This window comes from Bos grunniens, chromosome 16, assembly GCF_055505025.1.
Source record: "Bos grunniens cultivar Pamir isolate PY7600 chromosome 16, Bosgru_T2T1.0, whole genome shotgun sequence".
In the NCBI taxonomy this organism is placed as follows: Eukaryota; Metazoa; Chordata; class Mammalia; order Artiodactyla; family Bovidae; genus Bos; species Bos grunniens.
The window spans coordinates 17652881-17673690 of record NC_141180.1 but is presented as its reverse complement, the minus strand read 5'-3'; the positions used below and the strand labels follow the sequence as shown (position 1 = coordinate 17673690).

At 43.4% G+C, this 20810-nt stretch overlaps 1 pseudogene across 1 annotated transcript; it reads right to left on the bottom strand.

Annotated features, from left to right (window-relative positions):
• Window positions 1-18676: 18676 nt before the first annotated feature.
• Window positions 18677-20433, bottom strand: LOC147356256 (nucleosome assembly protein 1-like 1 pseudogene; annotated as a pseudogene). Its single transcript, XR_015143167.1, has one exon. The product of XR_015143167.1 is annotated as a nucleosome assembly protein 1-like 1 pseudogene (transcript).
• Window positions 20434-20810: the final 377 nt, after the last annotated feature.

Below are 20810 nucleotides of genomic sequence, written 5' to 3'. Positions count from 1 at the left end.
AAATATACCTCCGAGACCCATTGTCTCATTGAAGTTCACATCTAAAAGGGATCATACATACCATCAGGTGTAATCCCTACATTTCTCAGAGGTAGAATCCAAGGCCAGAAGGGTGAGTGATGTGTTTATTAAGACTAATTAGAAGCAACTTTATAATAAGAGATGCCCCATCCTTTCTGATGGAGCAAATGATTACCATTTTTATCTTCCTGTTCCCCTGTATTCATTATTCAATGTAGGTGCCAAGATACTATTCTATATTCAAGATTTTATTAGAGAAACTAACCAATTAAATATACTTTAAGACTTTCCATTTTATTAGATGAATGTAGAAGAATATTATAAAAAGTCATAAATCAGTTGTTTAATGCAAGCATATCCTGCTTTGAAATAGTTCAAAATTCAGGAACTCAAAAGTGTGATTCCTTCATCACAAGATATATCATTTAGTGTTTTTTTTTTAATAATAAGTTTCCACTACATATTTCAACACTGAAGTTTTCAGGGGAGAAAGGCATGTAACTCAAGAAAAATGATCAATTTATGTGTAGTTTTGGCATCTTATCATAATTCTCAACTGTGTGTTTTTACTACGTTTCACTAAACAGCAAGAAATGGGGAAGATGTATGGATTAGCAATGGGAACCAGAAGTCTAATCCTACACTGGCCTCTACTCCCATGGTCTCACATGAGTTTCTGAACCTTTGTGAGCTCCAGCTTCCCCTACAAAACAACAGGCTGGGACCAAATAAGCTCTATGGGTTCCAGTTAGGTTGCAAAGAAGAATAAGCCTGTGGTCAGACATAAAGAGTCAGACCACCTGGAGTAGGTTCATCTCCATCTTTAAGTCTTTGAGCAAGTCACTTGCCTTCTCCAGAATGCAGTTCTCTTTAGAGTATAAAATGTGTGCTATCCACCACGCAGTGCTGTTAATTTTACAAAGAATTCATGGCATCTGTCTGCCTTAGGGTAACATCTTAGGGATGCGGTGGTAAAGGACATGACTTTGTGCTTCCACAAAAGGCCTTTTCCAGCCTTTTGCTGGAAAAGATGGAGGCCACCTGGATGGAGGAAGCCCTGAACCCACACACCTCCCACCACTGCAGCTTTTTGGAGTAGATTTTTGCCCCACTGTGGTTTAGCTTTGTTTTGCCTTCTGTTCATTGAGTTTTGCTTTTATAGATGACTTCATTTTTTGATATTCATTTTTCACCTGACTCTTCCTTCTTTCATGCTATTATTTCCTGATTAGGTCATTTCCCCAAACTCGCCTCTCTTTCCTCTGGCTAATCCTCCAGGGCTCAGCTTTCCTCATGGAAATTTTTCTGAACCATTGCCACCCTTCTGTTTGCTTTCATAGTACCCAGCTCTTCTCCTTCCTAACACTTACCCCAATTACAGTGGCATAATTTTTTGTGTCATGTTAGTCTGTCTCCCTTACCTAGCAAAAGCTGTAAGAAAGCAGCTGTCTCTTCTTTTTGATTCACTGATCTGCCCCTAACCCTATAGTGCTTACCACACAGTGAAGGGTTCTGTAATATGTGTTGAGTGACTGGGTAGATGAATGAATGATCCCCCCAGCCCACTGTCATGACTAACTCATTAGGAGCACTTCTGTCCCTTTGCTCCTTCCAAAATTAGTTTCATCTTCACTCTTTGTTTGCAGGATTTCTTCACAGCTTCTCCTACCCTTTTAAGAAAGGAATTTTATTTACAGCTGCCACAAAAATAATTCAACCAGAAGTCCTGACAGACCATAATTTTAGAGAAACTTCATCTTGCTTACACTGAGGCTACCACATCCACACATCCCCGTGTCCTCTAGTTGGGCATTTAAGTCTACTTTGGGGTATCCATGTGATTATCAAGAGACGCAGAAGGGCTAAGGGATCTTACTGATGACAGAGCCCAGTTTAGATTCCACCTTGACAGATTTTCCAGCCCAACAATTTGCTACTAAAGATTCTGGGTTCTCCATCTTGGGATTTTGTATCTGGGATCTTCTACTCTCATCAGGCTCCCAGGTAATCAAGCAAGTGAACAGGCAGGAGCTTCATAAAGGAAGACATATAAGTCAAATCAGTGTTTTCTTCTGATGACATCAGAGCTAAGAGAACACCTGGGTATTGGAAGGTGACTTTGAGGAAGGAGCAGAGAGGGAAGGTGGAACGGTGGGTTTCTCCTGAGAATGGCTCACACCACTCTTGCTATGTATGTGTGTACGTTTCTCTCCTTAATGGAATACAACACAGGAGTAGTTTCCCTCTCCCAGTCCAGTCTGCCTGAAGATTGGGTCTCTATGGAGGAAACACGTTCCACAATAATATTCTGGAGTGCTGCTGTGTTTGGGTCAGCCCTTAGGCTTCCTGACAATATAGCTTTGTTCTTGTTTCCTCCCAGTACCTGATCCAGCAGCGAGTGCCCCATTCTCAACCTCCCAGAGGTAAATTGTCATTATGACGGGAACAATAGACCAAGCTGTGCTGTGGAGGGTATATATTCAAGGATGCCATGTTTAATTCCCCTACTTCCACGAATAGTCTTTAAGATGAATAGCTTTTCTTTTTCTTTTTTTGTTTGTTTGTTTCTTTTTTGGTTTGTTTCTTTAAATAGCTTACAGGGTCCCCCACTGCAGCCTAAATAGTGCCTGTTTCAGGGCTTCAGACCTGCCTGACCATATTCCATTTAAAGTTATGTGTGTCACAGACTGGTGGGCAAAAGTCACTCTGGAAGGGATTTCTGAGGCAGGAGTAGGAATGGTTATCTCAGACATCTCGTCCTTGGCCCCAGGGAAAGAGAAGCTACAAGCTGAAGCTACAACAGGCAGTTTTCAACGTTGGAGGAGATGTAAAAAGCAGGATTCTGCTGCTGTTGTGACTGAAGGTGGGAAGGGAGAGCATTCTGTTTGCTCCTGTGTTGAAGCTGCGGCGTTTCAGACACAGTGAGGACTGCAGTCTTCCAAGACTAACGGCTCCTTGGTCCACACAGCTTTGGGGACAGTGGGTGGGGGCAGGAGGACGGGGAGAGCACCCCACAGACATCAGCACTGCGGTGGAAGCACTGGCAGCTGTGGTGTGGAGGGGGCCTCAAGCGGCTTCTCAGGCCTTGAACGCCCGATGAGTCCGTGGGAGAGGAGGAAGCACGTGGCAGACAGGGTGTGGGAGCACATGCTCGTGTGCAAAGGGTCCCTGGGGAGTCCCAGAAACAAAACTGGGCGAAGAGGGAGTGGAGGGAGGAGCCAGTGAAGTGCAGTCACTGTTGTGAATGTAATGTTTATTTTCTTGTTTCAGTTTTTGTTTTTTTAATTATAGGTGATTTACAGTATTAGTTTTGGGTGTACAATGTGGTGATTCAGTGTTTTTATAGATCATATTCCATTTAAAGTTTTATAAAATATCGGCTGTATTCCATTTGTACAATACATCTTTGTATCTTATTTATTTTATACATAGTCAGATCAGATCAGTCGCTCAGTCGTGTCCGACTCTTTGCGACCCCATGAATCGCAGCACGCAAGGCCACCCTGTCCGTCACCAATTCCCAGAGTTCACTGAGACTCACGTCCATCGAGTCACAGATGCCATCCAGCCATCTTTTTACCTTTTAATCCCCCGCCCTTCAATTGCTTCTCCCCACTTCCCTCTCCCCACTGGTAACCACTAGTTTGTTCTCTATAACTGAATCTATTTCTATTTTGTTATATTAATTTGTTTTATGTTGTAGATTCCACATATAAGTGATAACAGAGTATTTTTTTTCTGCCTTATTTCACTAAGCATAGTACCCTCTAAGTCCATCTGTGTTGTTGCAAATGGCAAAATTTCATTCTTTGTACGGTTGAGTGGCATTCTGCTGTATGTGTGTGTATATATATGTGTGTGTGTGTGTGTGGCATTCTGCTGTATGTGTGTGTATATATGTGTGTGTGTGTGTGTATGTGTATGTATCACATCTTCCTTATCCATTAATCTGTTGATGGACACTTAGGGTGGTTCCATATCTTGTGTGTGTTAGTGGCTCAGTCGTGTCTGACTCTTTGCAACCCCATGGACTGTAGCCTGCCAGGTGTTTCTGTCCATGGGATTCTCCAGGCAAGAATACTGGAGTGGGTTGCCATTCCCTTCTCCAGAGGATCCTCCCAACTCAGGGATCGAACCCTGGTCTCCTGCATTGCAGGCAGATTCTTTACTGTTTGAGCTACATGGAAGGCCATGTCTTGGCTCTGATAAATAATGCTGATAAATAATAATGCTGGCTATGATAAATAATAAATGCTGAACATTGGGATTCATGTATCTTTTCAAATTAGTGTTTCCATTTTCTTTGGATATATACCCAGGGGTGGAATTGGTAGATCGTATGGTAGTTCTGCTCTTAGATTTTTAAGGAACCTCCATACTGTTTCCAATGGTGGCTGCACCAGTTTTCATTCCTACCAGTAGTGCACAAGGGTTTCCTTTTCTTCACATCCTCAACATTTGTTCTTTGTGATCTCTTTGACAGTAGTCATTCTGACAGGTGTGAAGTGATAGTTCATAGTGGGTTTGATTTGCAGTTCCCTGATGGTCAGTGATGTTGAGCATCTTTTCATGTGCCTGTTGGCCATCTGTATGTCTTCTCTGGAAAAGCAGATATGACCCTATTTGGACTCGCAGTTGGATATAGCATGGAGAAAACACAGTCAGATTACAATATAATTATAAATGTCGGTACTAGGAAGGACCTTAGAGATTATCTAGCCAGATTTCTTCATGATGTCACAAATGGCAAGATTTCATTTTTATGGGGTAGTATTTTTATGAGTAGTATTCCATTGTATATATACACAGAGGACCTTGAGAGTATTGTGCTAAGTAAAATAAGTCAGATGAAACAAATAAACTGTATGATTTTACTTGTATGTGGAATATAGAAAACAGAAAGACGTATTAAATGAACAAACCAAGCAAAAATAAACATGTAGTTACAGAGAACAGAGTGCATGCCTGTGCACTAAGTCACTTCAGTCGTGTCCCACTCTGTGCAGCTGTGTGGACTGCAGCCAGCCAGGTTCCTCTATGAGATTCTCCAGGCAAGAATACTGGAGTGGGGTACCATGCCCTCCTCCAGGGGATCTTCCCCACCCAGGGATTGAACCTGCATCTCTTATGTCTCCTACGTAGGCAGGCAGGTTCTTTACTGCTGGTGCCACCTGGGAAGCAGTTACAGAGAACAGAGTAGTAGTTACCACATAAGAATGGGTGGAAGGGAGGGGAAATGGGTGAAGGGGATCAACTGCATGGTGGTGGATGGAAACTAAATTTGTGGTGGTAAGCACACTGTAGGACATATAGAATTAGAAATAAAGTGTTTTACACACAAAACTTGTATAATATTATAAAACCAGAAGAAGGGCAGGGGGAGCAATATGAGGAATCTTTGTTCCGACCTTGACTGTACCTATGTCAATACCCTGGTTGGGATATTTTTTTTTTTTTTTTGCCACACCACATGGCATGTAGGATCTTAGTTCCTTAACCAGGGATTGAACCTGCAACCCTTGCATTGAAAGCTTGGAGTCTTAACCACAAACACCAGGGAAGTGCCCTGGTTGTGATATTTTGCTATAGTTTTACAGGGGATAACTATGGGGAAAACTGGGAAAAGGGAAAATGGGACCCCTCTGTATCATTCCTTCAACTGCATGTAAATCTATAATTATCTCAAAATAATAAGTGTAATTTACACAAAAAGTCCTCATGACACAGGTGATGAAAATGAGGCCCAGAGAGTTAAGAGACTTGCCCTTGTTTCACAGCCAGTTAACAGCATAACCAGGGTTGGACCTAGTTCTTCCAAGTCCCAGCCTTTGACACTCGATGGACTCCTGACAATCCAGAAATGTGTGTAGGGCATCGAGGGCTTCTGCTGTGTCTGTGGGAAGGAAGTGTGATCTTGGTGCCCGTGACTTTGAGCAAAGTCCAGGATGCCTGAAGTCAAATGGACTCTGTGGTGGGGGATTCTGTGTAGGAGGACCCTAAGAGGTGGAGTTCTGCTAGCACTAACCACAAAAAGGTGCTGCCCCAACTGTGGCTTGGTAAGGTCAGAAAGGAACCTCATAGAAAGAGAAAAGTAGCCTCCTAGAAACAGAAAGTAGCCTAATAGAAACAGAACACTGATGTTCAGTCCATTCACCTAACTATACCCACATCCTCACAGACAGAAGCTTTTCCTATTCAACAGTAGGTCAACCCACAGGGTCTAGAGTCACCTGCTAGGGCAATGAAACACATTTTTTTTTTTTTTTTTTTTTGCATCAGTGAGGGTTTTTTTTTTTTTTTAATCAAAATTCTCTCTTCTACTGTTTCAGGTCATTTACTCTTGATTTGTCCTGAGCAGATCTGAAGCAATGTTATTGTTGTTTGATATTTATTCATGAAATCTGGCCAGGGCTTCCCAGGTGACGCAGTGGTAAAGAATCCACCTGCCAGTACAGGAGATGCAAGTTCGATCCCTGGGTGGAGAAGATACCCTGAAGTAGAAAGTGGCACTCCAGTATTCTTGCCTGAAAAATCCCATGGACAGAGGAGCTTGGCAGACTACATACAGTCCATGGGGCTGCAAAGAATCAGACAAGACTGAACGGCTGAGCACAACACAGCGTGAAATCTGGCTGCCCTTTAGTCTTCTAGGGTGAAATAGCCCAACTCCTTTATCCACTGGCCCTTAGGAATCTGAGACCAAGTTAGTCTCTTGTTATGGAATGTTCCAGAAGCTGTGGAGAAGACCCAACTTTCCATACCTCATAGCATTCATTTTTAGTGATTCACCTTTATTATAGTATTAATAGACCCTGCTAAATTTAGTGCACCCCGAGACACCCAGGATATGTATTTTGACTTAGCAAAGATTCATGTCACTCTGCTGGGGAATTTAAAACTTAATTTTAAAAATGCATGCACAGGACTTCCCCGGTGATACAGTGGATAGAAATCCTATCCAGTGCAGGGGACATAGATTCGATCCCTGGCTTGGGAAGATCCTATATGCCTCAGAGCAACTAAGCCCATGCACCACAGCTACTGAGCCTGTGCTCTAGAGCCAGCGAGCCACATCTACTGTGCCCAAATGCTGCCACTATTGAAGTGTGTGTGCCTAGAGCCTATGCTCCACAACAAGAGAAGCCCCTGCAATGAGGAGCCTAGGCACCGCGAGGAAGAGTAGCCCCCTCTCACCACAACTAGAGGAAAACCTGAATATAGCAACTAAGACCCAGCACAACCAAAAAAGAAAAATTACACATCTTTAACTTAAAAGTACACATGTATTTAAAAATATACATGGAATAAAAGTACAGCTCTTTCCTGTGGATGGCGAAATTTGGATGTAGAATAAACCAATGGCCACCCGAGCCCATTTTAAGTCATGCAGACACCCATCTCTGCAGCTCATAGCAGTCTTGTGAATGGGCCCTGATAAGTCTCAGATACAGTTTACTTCTCTTTCTTTCCCTCTCACTCCCTGACCTCATCAGGGTGCCCTTTATTACCCCACATCCCTTGGTTTGCCTTCACAAGTGCCTGCGCCATAATCGAATGAGAGCTTGTTTTTGACTTCTGGTGACTTTGTCATGGCCTCACACAAAGGCTGCATCTGCAAAGCCACAGCAGTCGGCTGAGAGAGGCATATTGACCGAGCAGGAGACAGACTCTTTGGAGCCATCATTTCATTGTGCAGTGAGTCTGGGGTGCTTAAGGGGAGAGTGAACCTCCACCAGGTTTCTGGTCAAGCTCTATCCCCACCCATTGCAGCCCACAACACCTTGGGATCCACTAATACACAAAGCGTTCTCTTGGGCCGATCTATTTACATTCTTAGACTTCTGCCTATCTCCCTAGAAAAATGGGTCAATCTGAAGAATGTCTATCTTCCCCCACAAAACTCTTATGAGATAGTTTGCTCTAAGAGACGTGCTAGACACTAACGGCTAAAACACACAGGTTGAGATGAAGCCAGCAAGATGGAACTCAATTCAGTACAGTTCAGTTCAGTCGCTCAGTCATGTCCGACTCTTTGCGACCCCATGAATCACACCACACCAGGCCTCCCTGTCCATCAACAACTCCCGGAGTTCACTCAAACTCGTGTCCATCGAGTCAGTGATGCCATCCAGCCATCGCCATCTTATCCTCTGTCGTCCCCTTCTCCTGTCCCCAATCCCTTCCAGCATCAGGGTCTTTTCCAATGAGTCAACTTTTCACATGAGGTGGCCAAAGTATTGGAGGTTCAGCTTCAGCATCAGTCCTTCCAATGAACACCCAGGACTGATCTCCTTTAGAATGGACTGGTTGGATCTCCTTGCAGTCCAAGGGACTCTCAAGAGTCTTCTCCAACACCACAGTTCAAAAGCATCAATTCTTCAGCACTCAGCTTTCTTCACAGTCCAACTCTCACATCCATACATGACCACTGGAAAAACCATAGCCTTGACTAGACGGACCTTTGTTGGCAAAGTAATATCTCTGCTTTTCAATATGCTATCTAGGTTGGTCATAACTTTCCTTCCGAGGAGTAAGCATCTTTTAATTTCATGGCTGCAATCACCATCTGCAGTGATTTTGGAGCCCAAAAAGATAAAGTCGGACACTATTTCCACTGTTTCCCCATCTATTTCCCATGAAGTGATGGGACCAGATGCCATGATCTTTGTTTTCTGAATGTTGAGCTTTAAGCCAACTTTTTCACTCTCCTCTTTCACTTTCATCAAGAGACTTTTTAGTTCCTCTTCACTTTCTGCCATAAGGGTGGTGTCATCTGCATGTCTGAGGTTATTGATATTTCTCCCAGCAATCTTAATTCCAGCTTGTGCTTCTTCCAGCCCAGCGTTTCTCATGATGTACTCTGTATAGAAGTTAAATATTTAACTTCTGGGTGACAATATACAGCCTTGACGTACTCCTTTCCCTATTTGGAACCAGTCTGTTGTTCCATGTCCAGTTCTAACTGTTGCTTCCTGACCTGCATACAGGTTTCTCAGGAGGCAGTTCAGGTGGTCTGGTATTCTCATCTCTTTCAGAATTTTCCACAGTGTATTGTGATCCACACAGTCAAAAGCTTTGGCATAGTCAATAAAGCAGAAATAGATGTTCTTCTGGAACTCTCTTGCTTTTTCCATGATCCAGTGGATGTTGGCAATTTGATCTCTGGTTCCTCTGCCTTTTCTAACACCAGCTTGAACATCTGGAAGTTCACGGTTCATGTATTGCTGAAGTCTGGCTTGGAGAATTTTGAGCATTACTTTACTAGCGTGTGAGATGAGTGCAATTGTGCAGTAGTTTGAGCATTCTTCGGCATTGCCTTTCTTTGGGATTGGAATGAAAACTGACTTTTTCCAGTCGTGTGGCCACTTCTGAGTTTTCCAAATTTGCTGGCATATTGAGTACAGCACTCAATAGATTTTGTGAGAGGCTCTAGAGAATAAAAAAAAAAAAATCTCTGATAAAGGCATCACTGCAGGATTGAGAGTTGTGTTGTGATGAAGGCAGATGGGGTGTTATCTACCCTGTAGTCCCACAGCAAGTTGTAAGAGTTCTCCTAACCACCCCATTGTCTTTCTGAAGAGAGGCATTGTCAGCAACAGAGCAGAGTTTTGTCACTGATCAAGTTCCACAATGCTGGGATGACCCAATAGACATGCCCCCATGGCCCTTCACTGCTCTGGGCTAATCCAAGGAGATAGCTCATGCTTAGGAGAGGGCAGATTCATCTATCTTTTTACCTCTGATCGCCTGCCCTGATCCTGGAGGACTGAGATCCTGTCCTATACTCAGTTCTTTTGGTCAAAAACACATCGACCAGTATCACGCAGATGGAATGGCTCTCTGGAAGAAAAAGTCCCCAACTGTTAGAGCAAGAAGTTTTCAATGCCAGAATAAGGGGCCCAAAAGATTTGGAAAAAGCACCTGGATAAGGATAGTGATCCTTTTCTTCTATTTGTTGGGGGCATGGGAAGGGCAGTGAACCTTCTTGGAAGGTAAACCTCTCACATTTGTTTACTTTTCATTCTAGTTTTTTTCAATTTGTCCCCACTCTTATTCCTCCACAGAGTCTTTCTTTAATCTTCCAATTAAAATGGAATTGTAGGGCTTCCCCTGGTGGTCCAGTGGTAAAGAATCCACCTGCCAATGCAGGAGACATGAGTTTGATTCTTGATCTGGGAAGATCCCACGTGCCTCTGAGCATCTAAGCCCCTGTACCACAACTACTGAGGCTGTGCTCTAGAGCCCGGGAGCTGCAGCTACTGAAGCCTGCATGCCTAGAGCCTGTGCTCTGAAATAAGAGAAGCCACCACAATGAAAAGCCAGCACACCACTAGAGAAAGCCCGCATACAGCAATGAAGACCCAGCGCGGCCATGAATAAATAAATAAGATGGAATTGTAGCAGCCCGCTTTGAGCACCTGGGGTACTTATGTGTACTTTTATAATTCTTTACCATGTCTGCCTTCTCCACCAAAGTGGAAGGTTCTGTGTTGCTCCTGAAAGAGAGTTTAGCCATTAGAAAGAGCAGTCAGTGGGTTGTAAGGACAGAAACTTCATGAAGCTTTCCTGGGGATGAATAGACAACCCTTCCTCACTGCCCTGCCCCTTCCTTTCTACTCTCTGCCCTTTAACAGTGTTGACACCCATCCTATGGTCCAGAGAGTGGTACCCACTGAGACTGTGTAGGGGGAGGAACCTTGCTGAACAGGAGGTGTGGATGATGGAGCCTCAAGTGAACTATCTAGATAGAAAGAAGCATGCAGGGGAAGAAAACCCGATAAAGACTACCAGGGAATTGTTTGGTATTTCTCAGATTTGAAAGGGATGGGCTAGAGTTTTAAAACTATAAGGCTTTTAAACAGCCTGCCCTAGGTTTCATTCTGCATGACTTATCCTTTTTCCATAGGCTGCCTGGTCTCCCTTAGTGCATTTACTACTCCAGTTGGGACCAGCAGTTCATGTCTTTTCCTATTTATAGGTTAACAAGTTGGTCTGTAAAGGTATCATATCATCATCTCTGTAACTGTCACTGACATCACCATCACCCACACATGTCCAGTGCCTCATAGCTTACAAAGTGCCTTCCTGTGCACTCTTACCCATGCTAACAACAGCCCTCTAAGGACATTCTGCAGTTGGAGTTATGAATGCTGAAATCACTGGCTTTTCCTTAGGCCTTGAGATGGATATTTTCATGGTATAAGAGTAGAAAAAGTGAAAGTGCAGTTGCTCAGTCGTGTCCGACTCTGTGACCCCATGGACTGTAGCCTACCAGGCTCCTCAGTCCGGGGAATTTTCCAGGCAAGAGTACTGGAGTGGGTTGCCATTTCCTTCTCCATGGGATCTTCCCAACCCAGGGATCAAACCCGGGTCTCCTGCATTGCAAGCAGACGCTTTACCATCTGAGCCATGAGGGAAGCATAAGAGTAGAGACAGGGTCATAATGTCTACTATTGTATAACCTGGGAGAGAAGGACCTTTTAGATAATTGTGTCTTTGAGTCCATTTTGCTGGCGTCACCTATTTGTCACCTCTCCTGGGTTTTTTTGCTGCAGAAATAATGATACCAGCCAAAATAAAAATACAGACATTGGTCATGAAGATTATGATAAGAAGAATAATTTCCCAAGCTGTTCTTTTGTAAAACAAGACTAAGCTCCCCTAGGTCAAGTTACATGCGGAATGATAATAAAGTAATAATAAAAATCATACTGAATAACATTGGTTCTTATATATATATATGTTCAGTTCTTTTTTCTAATTTTACCTCACAACTACCTTTCAGGTTAGTAAAATAATCATTACTATCTCCATTTTACAGATGAAAAAGGATCTTAGTTAAATAGCTCACTAACTTGGTATCAGAAATGGACAAAGATCCAGGTCACCTAGCTCCTGGACTAACATGCATACCTGTACTGGGCTGCTAAGGTGTAGTTCCCCATTGGCAGCCTGGGCTTTCTCAGAAGCCCCCCAGGAGGGAATGAATCAACAGAACGATAGACTGCTTTTTCTGATTGGCACACTCAGTAGGAATTTGCTTGCCCATTTACAGAACCCAAATCAAAGACATTATAAAATAATAACATTACTTTTTATTGTCCCTAATTATTAGCAAATAATTTGGTTTTAATAAATGAAATGTGGATTCAATGTAATAGCATGATTAATTGCAAAGCAGAAATAGAGACACAGACATAGGGAACAAACGTGATGGGGTTGATGGGATGAATTAGGAGATTGGGATTAACATATATACACTACTGGGCTTCCCAGGTGGCTCAGTGGTAAAGAATTTGCCTGCCAATGTAGTAGATGCCAGAGACATGGGTTTGATCCCTGGGTCAGGAAGCTCCCCTGGAGGAGGAAATGGCAGCCCACTCCAGTATTCTTGCCTGGAAAATTCCACAAACAGAGGAGCCTGGCAGGCTACAGTCCATGGGTTTGGCAAAGAGACATGACTGAGCAGGCATGCACCGTACCGCATATACACTACCATCTATAAAATAGATAACTAAGGAGAATATAACTACTGTATGGCACAGGGAACTCACTCAATGCTCTGTGGTGATCTAAATGAGAAGGAAATCCAAAAAGAGGGGATATATGTATTCGTGTGACTGATTCACTTTGCTGTACAGCAGAAGCTGACATAGCAGGGTAAAGCCACTATATTCCAATCAAAAAAGTAAAAATGAGAAAAATAGTATGTTTTAAAAGGACCACTGGATCCTTGTGGAATACAATAGGTTCATGAGTTATTTTAAAATGCACTTTGGTTTACTGGTTTTTGTAGAGTTCTTTTCAACGAGCTCTTTTCTTTTATTAATAAGTCTTCCTCTTGCCATCCCTACCTGTGCCAAACATATTCTTCTCTGGGGATAAAAATCACCTGATGCTAGGTTAGATCAAGGTCTTGTTTGATGTTTACTCACCCAAGCTGCACATTTGATCTCCAGGAAGCTTTTGCCCCCCGACCCAGAACAACTGCATCAGAGCCTCAGGGAATAGACCCCACATGTCTTTTAAAGACCTCCCTCACAAGTGTTTCTCATCTAAAGATTGAAGATAACAGTTTTACTTTATTATTTTAAATATTATTGCTATATTCTCATCATTATTCTTGCATATTTACAAGCCAGCTTAATTTTATAAGAATGTGTGCAACAGAGGCATTCTCTTCTGGGTCCCTCAGTCCTTTTTGACTGTGTTTTCCAGGATTTGGGGGGATTTTGTGGTAGCTGCAGAACTAGAAGAGGATGAGGGCCAAAGCTTCTGTAGACCAGTCTTTATTTCCATGATAACAGAATGGTATTTGCTGGTTAAATAAGTTTCTTGGAACAATCTCTGCCTAGTTTTTCATTTTCCCCTATTTGCTTGTGCTGCTGCTGCTACTGCTGCTAAGTCACATCAGTCGTGTCCAACTCTGTGCGACCCCATAGACGGCAGCCCACCAGGTTCCACTGTCCTTGGGATTCTCCAGGCAAGAACACTGGAATGGGTCGCCATTGCCTTCTCCAATGCATGAAAGTGAAAAGTGAAAGTGAAGTCTCTCAGTTGTGTCCAACTCTTCGAGACCCCATGGACTGCAGCCTACCAGGCTCCTCTGTTCATGGAATTTTCCAGGCAAAAGTACTGGAGTGGGTTGCCATTGCCTTCTCCAGCTCCCCGCAAAAGAAGGAAGCTGATCTTTGGAAAATAAAATTCTATCGTCTCACTTGTGAGGCTGGGTGAGCCATCAGGGATCACTCCCACTAGAATTACACTCCAGTATGTTAGTCCATGGCAACCCACTCCAGTACTCTTGCCTTTGCTTGTGGACGAATCACAATCTGAAATACAAAAGTTAATCAACAATCAAGTGGCTAATTGAAAAAAATATCATCTTTCCTCCTCTGTCCTCCCAAACGTTGACTGGGCTGCTATAAATGCAAATTTAAGTGTACTTTCCACATATCCCTAAGTATGTTTACATTAGATCTGTGTTATTCTTAGCTAATCCTGGTACAGAAAACACACAGCCCTGTTCAGGTCTCAGAAGTCTGTGCCAGGAGGGGCCCTAACCCAAAGCTGGGGATAGAGTTTCAAGAGCTATTTGTTTTTGACATGTTCTCTATGTGTGCTATGCACTCTCTGCCATGCGGGACCAGCAACACCTTAAAAGGAGAGAGTGGGCCTCCCAAACCTATGAGGAACCCTCTGAGTTTGGGGAAGGTTCTGAAAAGGAGCCAGGTCAGTCTTGGGACAAAGGAAGGCTCCCCCCAAAAGAAGGAAGCTGATCTTTGGAAAATAAAATTCTATCCTCTCACTTGTGAGGCTGGGTGAGCCATCAGGAATCATTCCCACTAGAATTACACTCCAGTACGGTAGTCCATGGCAACCCACTCCAGTACTCTTGCCTGGAAATTCCCATGGATGGAGGAACCTGGTAGGCTGCAGTCCATGGGGTCGCTAAGGGTCGGACACGACTGAGCGAATTCACTTTCCCCTTTCACTTTCATGCATTGGAGAAGGAAATGGCGACCCACTCCAGTGTTCTTGCCTGGAGAATCCCAGGGACGGGGGAGCCTGGTGGGCTGCCGTCTATGAGGTCACACAGAGTCAGACACAACTGAAGCAACTTAGCAGCAGCAGCACGTTAGTCCATGTGTATTCTAGCCTCAGACCCCTTCTCTGCCACAAAGTGAATGACCATAGGACCGTGCGGAGCTCTGTTCACTGGGAGGACCTTCTCTTGTCCCTGTCATTTTCAGGGCCAGGTCTGAGAGACACTGTCCTGCAGCTGTCATCAACATTCAGCCCTTCAACTTTCACACAAATACCAAGTCGATCCATTCATATGCAAGCTTGCGATTTTTGATCCTCCTTCAGTTAGTTGTTAACAGTCCCCTGCACCTCCCCGGGTGTGAGCTGAGGGAGGGCGTGGATGCAGCAGTGATGGGTGTGTGTATATGGGAGAGGGGGCTTCTGTGATGCAGCCTGCTTGTGCTCAATCCCAGAGGTGCCACTTCTTTTTTGTCATGAATTATTTGGGGGCCCGTTTGGCCTTATGACTTCATGGATATAACAGGATTCAGTTCAAGATGAATAGTCCTGGACTCATGGTCACTTGGTCTCACATGGTCAAGCATTCTGTTTCTTTCAGGGCCCAATACCATAGCTGGAGTTGTTTTTTCAAAAGGCACATTATTCATCTGATTGCCAACTGCATGGCCTAGGTCCATGGGACTCTCCTTCTAGGACTTTCCACACATTCCACATAGCAGCTTTTCTTATCACTGATGCCTCTGACACCATTGGGTCTGTTGGATCATATGGTCCAAGTAGCAGGAATACCCGTATTGCTGACTGGACCTGCCAAGGGGCATTTGTCTGCTCTGTGCCTCACTCAGACCTGGCAGCCTTTCATGTCCTCCATTCCTCGGAGTAGCACATGCTGCCTCCAGACCCCCAAAGGCCCTCAGGTGTTGTGCTTCCTTTTTTGTACTAGGAAATATATAATGCAATAATTGGGCTTCCTTGGTAGCTCTACAGTAAAGAATCCGCTTGCCAATGCAGGAGACACAGGAGACAACCTCTGGGCTGGGAAGATCCCCTGGAATAGGAAATGGCAACCCACTCCAGTATTCTTGCCTGGAAAATCCCATAGACAGAGGAGCCTGGTGGGCTATAGTCCATGGGGTCGCAAAGAGTTGGACATGACTGAGCACTCATGCAAGCAAGCAGTGTAATAATTTATGGGTTGGTTTTTTTTTTTTTTTGAAAGGGTTTTCCCAGCATGCTCCTAACTAGTAGGCCTCTAAAAATTGTACAGAAATGGCAGGCCCCTGAATCTAAGTAGGGTTTATTTTTCCACTCTCTGGAGTGCCCGTGGGCTAGCCATCAGTTGCTCATCTGGCCTGATTAACATAATATCATCAATATCAATATGATAGATCAGTACTGCAGAATGTCCAGACAGCCTAGCTCTCTGTAGACTTTGTTCAGACTCTTTGTCAGAAGTGTTACCATAGCCCTGGAGCAACTTGAAAACTGCTTCTGATCCTCTTTTTAAATTGGGTTTAAAAAGAAAGCATTCACCAGATTAATGATGATGTACCATGAACCTGAGGCCATATTAATCTATTCTTGCAAATAAATACCTGATCTGGAACAGCAGCTGTAATCTGCCTACTCCTTATTTGAGCTTGTAATAACCTGCAGTTATCCTCCAGAATTCATGTAGTTTTTGCAGTGGCCAGATTGGTGACTCACGTGGAGATATTACAGGAACCACTACTCCTGAATCCTTTGGACACTTAAGGATGACACCAACCTCCACCATCTCCCCCTGGGGAGGAGGGAGAGGCAGTTTCCGATGTTCCCATTGGCCCTCTCACTATCATAACTCTTACCCCATAAGCTAAGGACCCAGTATGGGAGTTGGAACAAATACGTTAATTCTGATTTTCCACTCCAGGGTCAAGGAAGTCACACAGGTGGGTCTGCACACTCAGCGTTTAACTGTAACTGTGTTTGAAGTTCAGTGACTCGTAAGTCATGAGCTTGGTCCTAGGCTTTCTCCATTCTTCCACTGCAGAGCAACCAAAGAGGCCCTCTGGCCTCCACACCTGGCTTCTAATTGCCTGTGACTTTCACCCAATCCTCATCTTCATGCGGAGCACCAGCGGCAGTTAGTAATAGCCATCCAACACCGTCATCCTTCCCTCCGCATACCGCAAACACCTGGGGTATCTACACAGGCTGGTGCATCCCCTGCCACCAACACACCCTCCCAGATCACAGAAGTGAGAGTTCGAACAAGCTAAATAACCACCCAGTGCCAAGGGCTGTCTGCTTCAGCCACCACCAGGACGGGTACCTGTCTGCCAGCTTGGCAGCGAGGGGTCCAGCCAGTGAAATCCCACTTCACCCCCTTGCTTTTTTGGCATACATCCATGCTCAAAGGCTGGGTTCTTTGGAAGATGTTAAGATGAAGTTTAGGGTGCAGATATTTTTTAGAGATGAATACCTGTGAAAGGATGAGGGGCAGAAGTAGGACTGGGCAAAGGAAGCAGTCAACTTACAATGCAGACCCGACAGAACTGTGGGGAGATCTAGAGTGAGTGGTGCCCACTGTGGTCATCATGCCATCAGCTGAAGTGCTGGGCCTTTCTACCCCTCCTCGTTAAGCCAGCCCTAAAAGGGTGTGACTCAGGTGGGGTGGGGCAACCCTGAAGAAGCTGACAACGAGAGGCTGCCTGCTGACTGGCTGCACGCCCCTCGGCTGGTGGGAAGGGCCTGAGAGATGAGTCTTCAAGTCCACCAGTCCTCCACGGTGTAAAGAGGGGACGGTAAAGTGGGACCAATTTCCTCACGTGATCACAAGGAGCAGATAAGATAAGGCAGGTGAAAGTATTATACAGTGCCAACATTTTGGTAGGAATATTGTACTTTGGATGTTACTTAGAAATATATTGGCCTTTGCAACAACGTGAATGGACCCCAAGGTCATTATACTAAGTTAAATTAGACGAGAAAGATAGAAATACTGTATGATACCACTTACACGTGGACTGTAAAAAAGCTGAACGTATAGAAACAAGAGTAGAGTGGTGGTTGCCAGGGGCTGGTGATTGGGGGAACTAGGACATGTTGGTCAAAGGGTAGAAACTTGCAGCTGGAAGATGAATAAGCTCTGGAGATCAAAAGCACAGAGTTGTGATTATACTTGACAATAACTGTTTCATGTACTTCAAAATTTCTAGAAGACTGGGTCATAAATCTCACCACAGAAAGAAATGATAATTATGTGACATAATGAAAATGTTATCTAAAGCTATAGTGGAAATCATATTGTAATATATACATATTGTATACCTTAAACTCACACAGACTATATGTCAGTTACATCTTTAAAAAATGATATGCATTCATTAAAGAAATACCATTAAAATTGAAAAAAAAGAAATAGATTGGCTATCAGCGGGAGTTGAAACTTTCAATTTTATTCTCACCTTTTAAAAACTGCTTTTATTTTACAATGATATATAGTTGATTAACAGTGTTAGTTCCAAGTGTACATCATAGTGATTCAGTTGTACGTATACATAGATCTATTACTTTTCACATTCTTTCCCCATCTAAATTATAACGTATTGAGCATCATTCCCTGTGCTATACAGTAGATCCTTGTTGGCTATCTATTTTAAATGTAGCAGTGTGTACATGTCACTCTCAAACTCCCAATCTGTCCCTACCCTCTTACTTTAATCTTTTATGATGATGATGTGTTACTTATAAGAGATTTTACTTTAAAATTTAAAAAAGCAACTTTTAATAAAATCCTCAGTTCAGTCTTGTCTGACTCTTTGCAACCCTGTCGACTGCATCACACCAGGCTTCCCTGTCCATCACCAACTCCTGAAGTTTGCTCAAACTCATGTCCATTGAGTCGGTGATGCCATCCTCCTGCCTTCAATCTTTCCCAGCATCAGGGTCTTTTCTAATGGGTCAGTTCTTTGAATCAGGTGGCCAGAGTATTGGAGCTTCAGCTTCAGCATCAGTACTTGCAATGAATACTCAGGACCTGGTTGGATCTCCTTGCAGTCCAAGGGACTCTCAAGAGTCTTCTCCAATACCACAATTCAAAAGCATCAATTCTTCAGTGCTCAGATTTCTTTTTTTTTTTTTTTTTTTTTTGAGACATCCAGACAGGTTTTATGGAAAAGATTTACTGCAGCCAACGTTGAAAAAGTTTACTGCAGCTTTTGACTTCTTCAAAGAGCTGATAACCCTCATCCGCTTCTTCACCTTCTTCATCATAATCATCGTCATCATCTTCAATAGCTTCTCCAGTAAAGTATAACACTGATCTTGGGATTATACGCTCACGTAAAAAGTGACCAACTTCAAAGTCTGCAGCGAGGATAGCTTCAGAATCATCATCCAGATCTCCACTCTCAGGAACTTCAGGAGGGGCAAAAAAATTAAAGAAAGAGTCATTAGAAACTGTTTTGGTCACAGTACGAACTGTCCCACGTCCCTTGTGTTTCTGCTTCTTCTTAATCGTTTTCAAAGTGACATTCTTCCCTTTTTTCCAATCTATCTGGCACCCTGTACAACCCATAATTTCTGGTCCATCAAAAGAAAAGGGATCAGAATCATCTGGTTCTGACCTCATCCTATATGTCTTTGTCAACACTTCATTTGTGAAATATTCATTGGGTTCAAAGTGAAATTCTAAGACAAAACTCATAGGCTGACCAGCATCTGAGAACTTCACTTTAATATCTTTCAAGTGCTTCAGAATAGGCTCATCATGTTCCTGAACCATATCACTGAGCAAGTCAACATTCTTAAAAACGGTCAACCAAAACTCAGGAATTCCCTTGGGATCTTCTTTTTCTTCATCCTTTTTCTCATCTTCAACCTTGGCCTTTTCTTTTAGCTCCTCCGAAATTTCATCTTCCTCATCTGGTTTCCATTCACACTCTTCTTCTGTAGGTTCATAAATGGCATTAATGATCTCAAATCGCTTATCAAACAGAGGCTGATAAAGAACAGCATACTTTCTTTCAAGATCATGAACTTCCTCATAGAATTTGGCTTCTATCTGTGCACATTTAACTTGAAGGTTTTTGAGAGCATTCACCCGTCTTTTAACTACCCTAGGCAAGCTTTCAATGTATCCTGTTGGTGTTTCTACCAGACCATCAAGTCTTTCTTGAAGGGCTGCAAGAATCTGAGGATTTTGCATCATCTGAACAGTCAGCTGACGCGCTTTGATTTTTGTTTCTTCACCAGTTTCTTCTTCTTCTACTTCTTCAACATCATCCAAATCTTGATCAAGTTCAGACTGTTCTTTGTTGTCGATGTCTGCCATGTTGTACAAATGCCAAATATCGGTGGCGAGCGCGGGGAGCCGAGCGGCCCCAGCTGCGCAGGCAGTGACTCAGGGCGGCGGCGGGAGGAGCAGGAGGCGGCGCCGCGAGCAGATGGCGCTAAAAAAGACCTCAGATTTCTTTATATCCAACTCTTACATCCATACATGACTACTGGAAAAACCATAGCTTTGACTAGATGGACCTTTGTCGGGAAAGTAATGTCTCTGCTTTTTAATATGCTGTCTAAGTTTGTCATAGCTTTTCTTTCAAGGAGTAAGTGTCTTAATTTCATGGCTGCAGTCACCATCTGCAGTGATTTTGGAGCCCCCCAAAATACAGTCTGTCACTGTTTCCATTGTTTCCCCATCTATTTGCCACGAAGTGATGGGACCAGAACCTATGATCTTCGTTTTTTGACTGTTGAGTTTTAAGCCAGCTTTTTCACTGTCCTCTTTCACTTTCATCAAGAGGCTCTTTAGTTCCTCTTTGCTTTCTGCCATAAGGATGGTGTCAACTACATATCTGAGATTATTGATACTTTTTCCTAGCAATTTTGATTCCACCTTGTGCTTCATCCAGCCCAGCATTTCACATGATGTGCTCTGCATCTGAGTTAAATCAGCAAGGTGATAATATATGGCCTTGATGTACTCCTTTCCCAATTTGGAACCAGTCCGTTGTTCCATGTCCAGTTCTAACTATTGCTTAGAACTGGACCTGCATACAGATTTCTCTGGAGGCAGTAAGGTGGTCTGATATTCCCAAATCTTGAAGAATTTTCCACAGTTTGTTATGATCCACACAGTCAAAGGCTTTAGCATAGTCAATGAAGCAGTAGATGTTTTTCTGGAATTCTCTTGTGTTTTCTGTGATCCTTAGGGATAATATTAATAGATGCTGATTAGAAAATATCTCAGTCTGAGC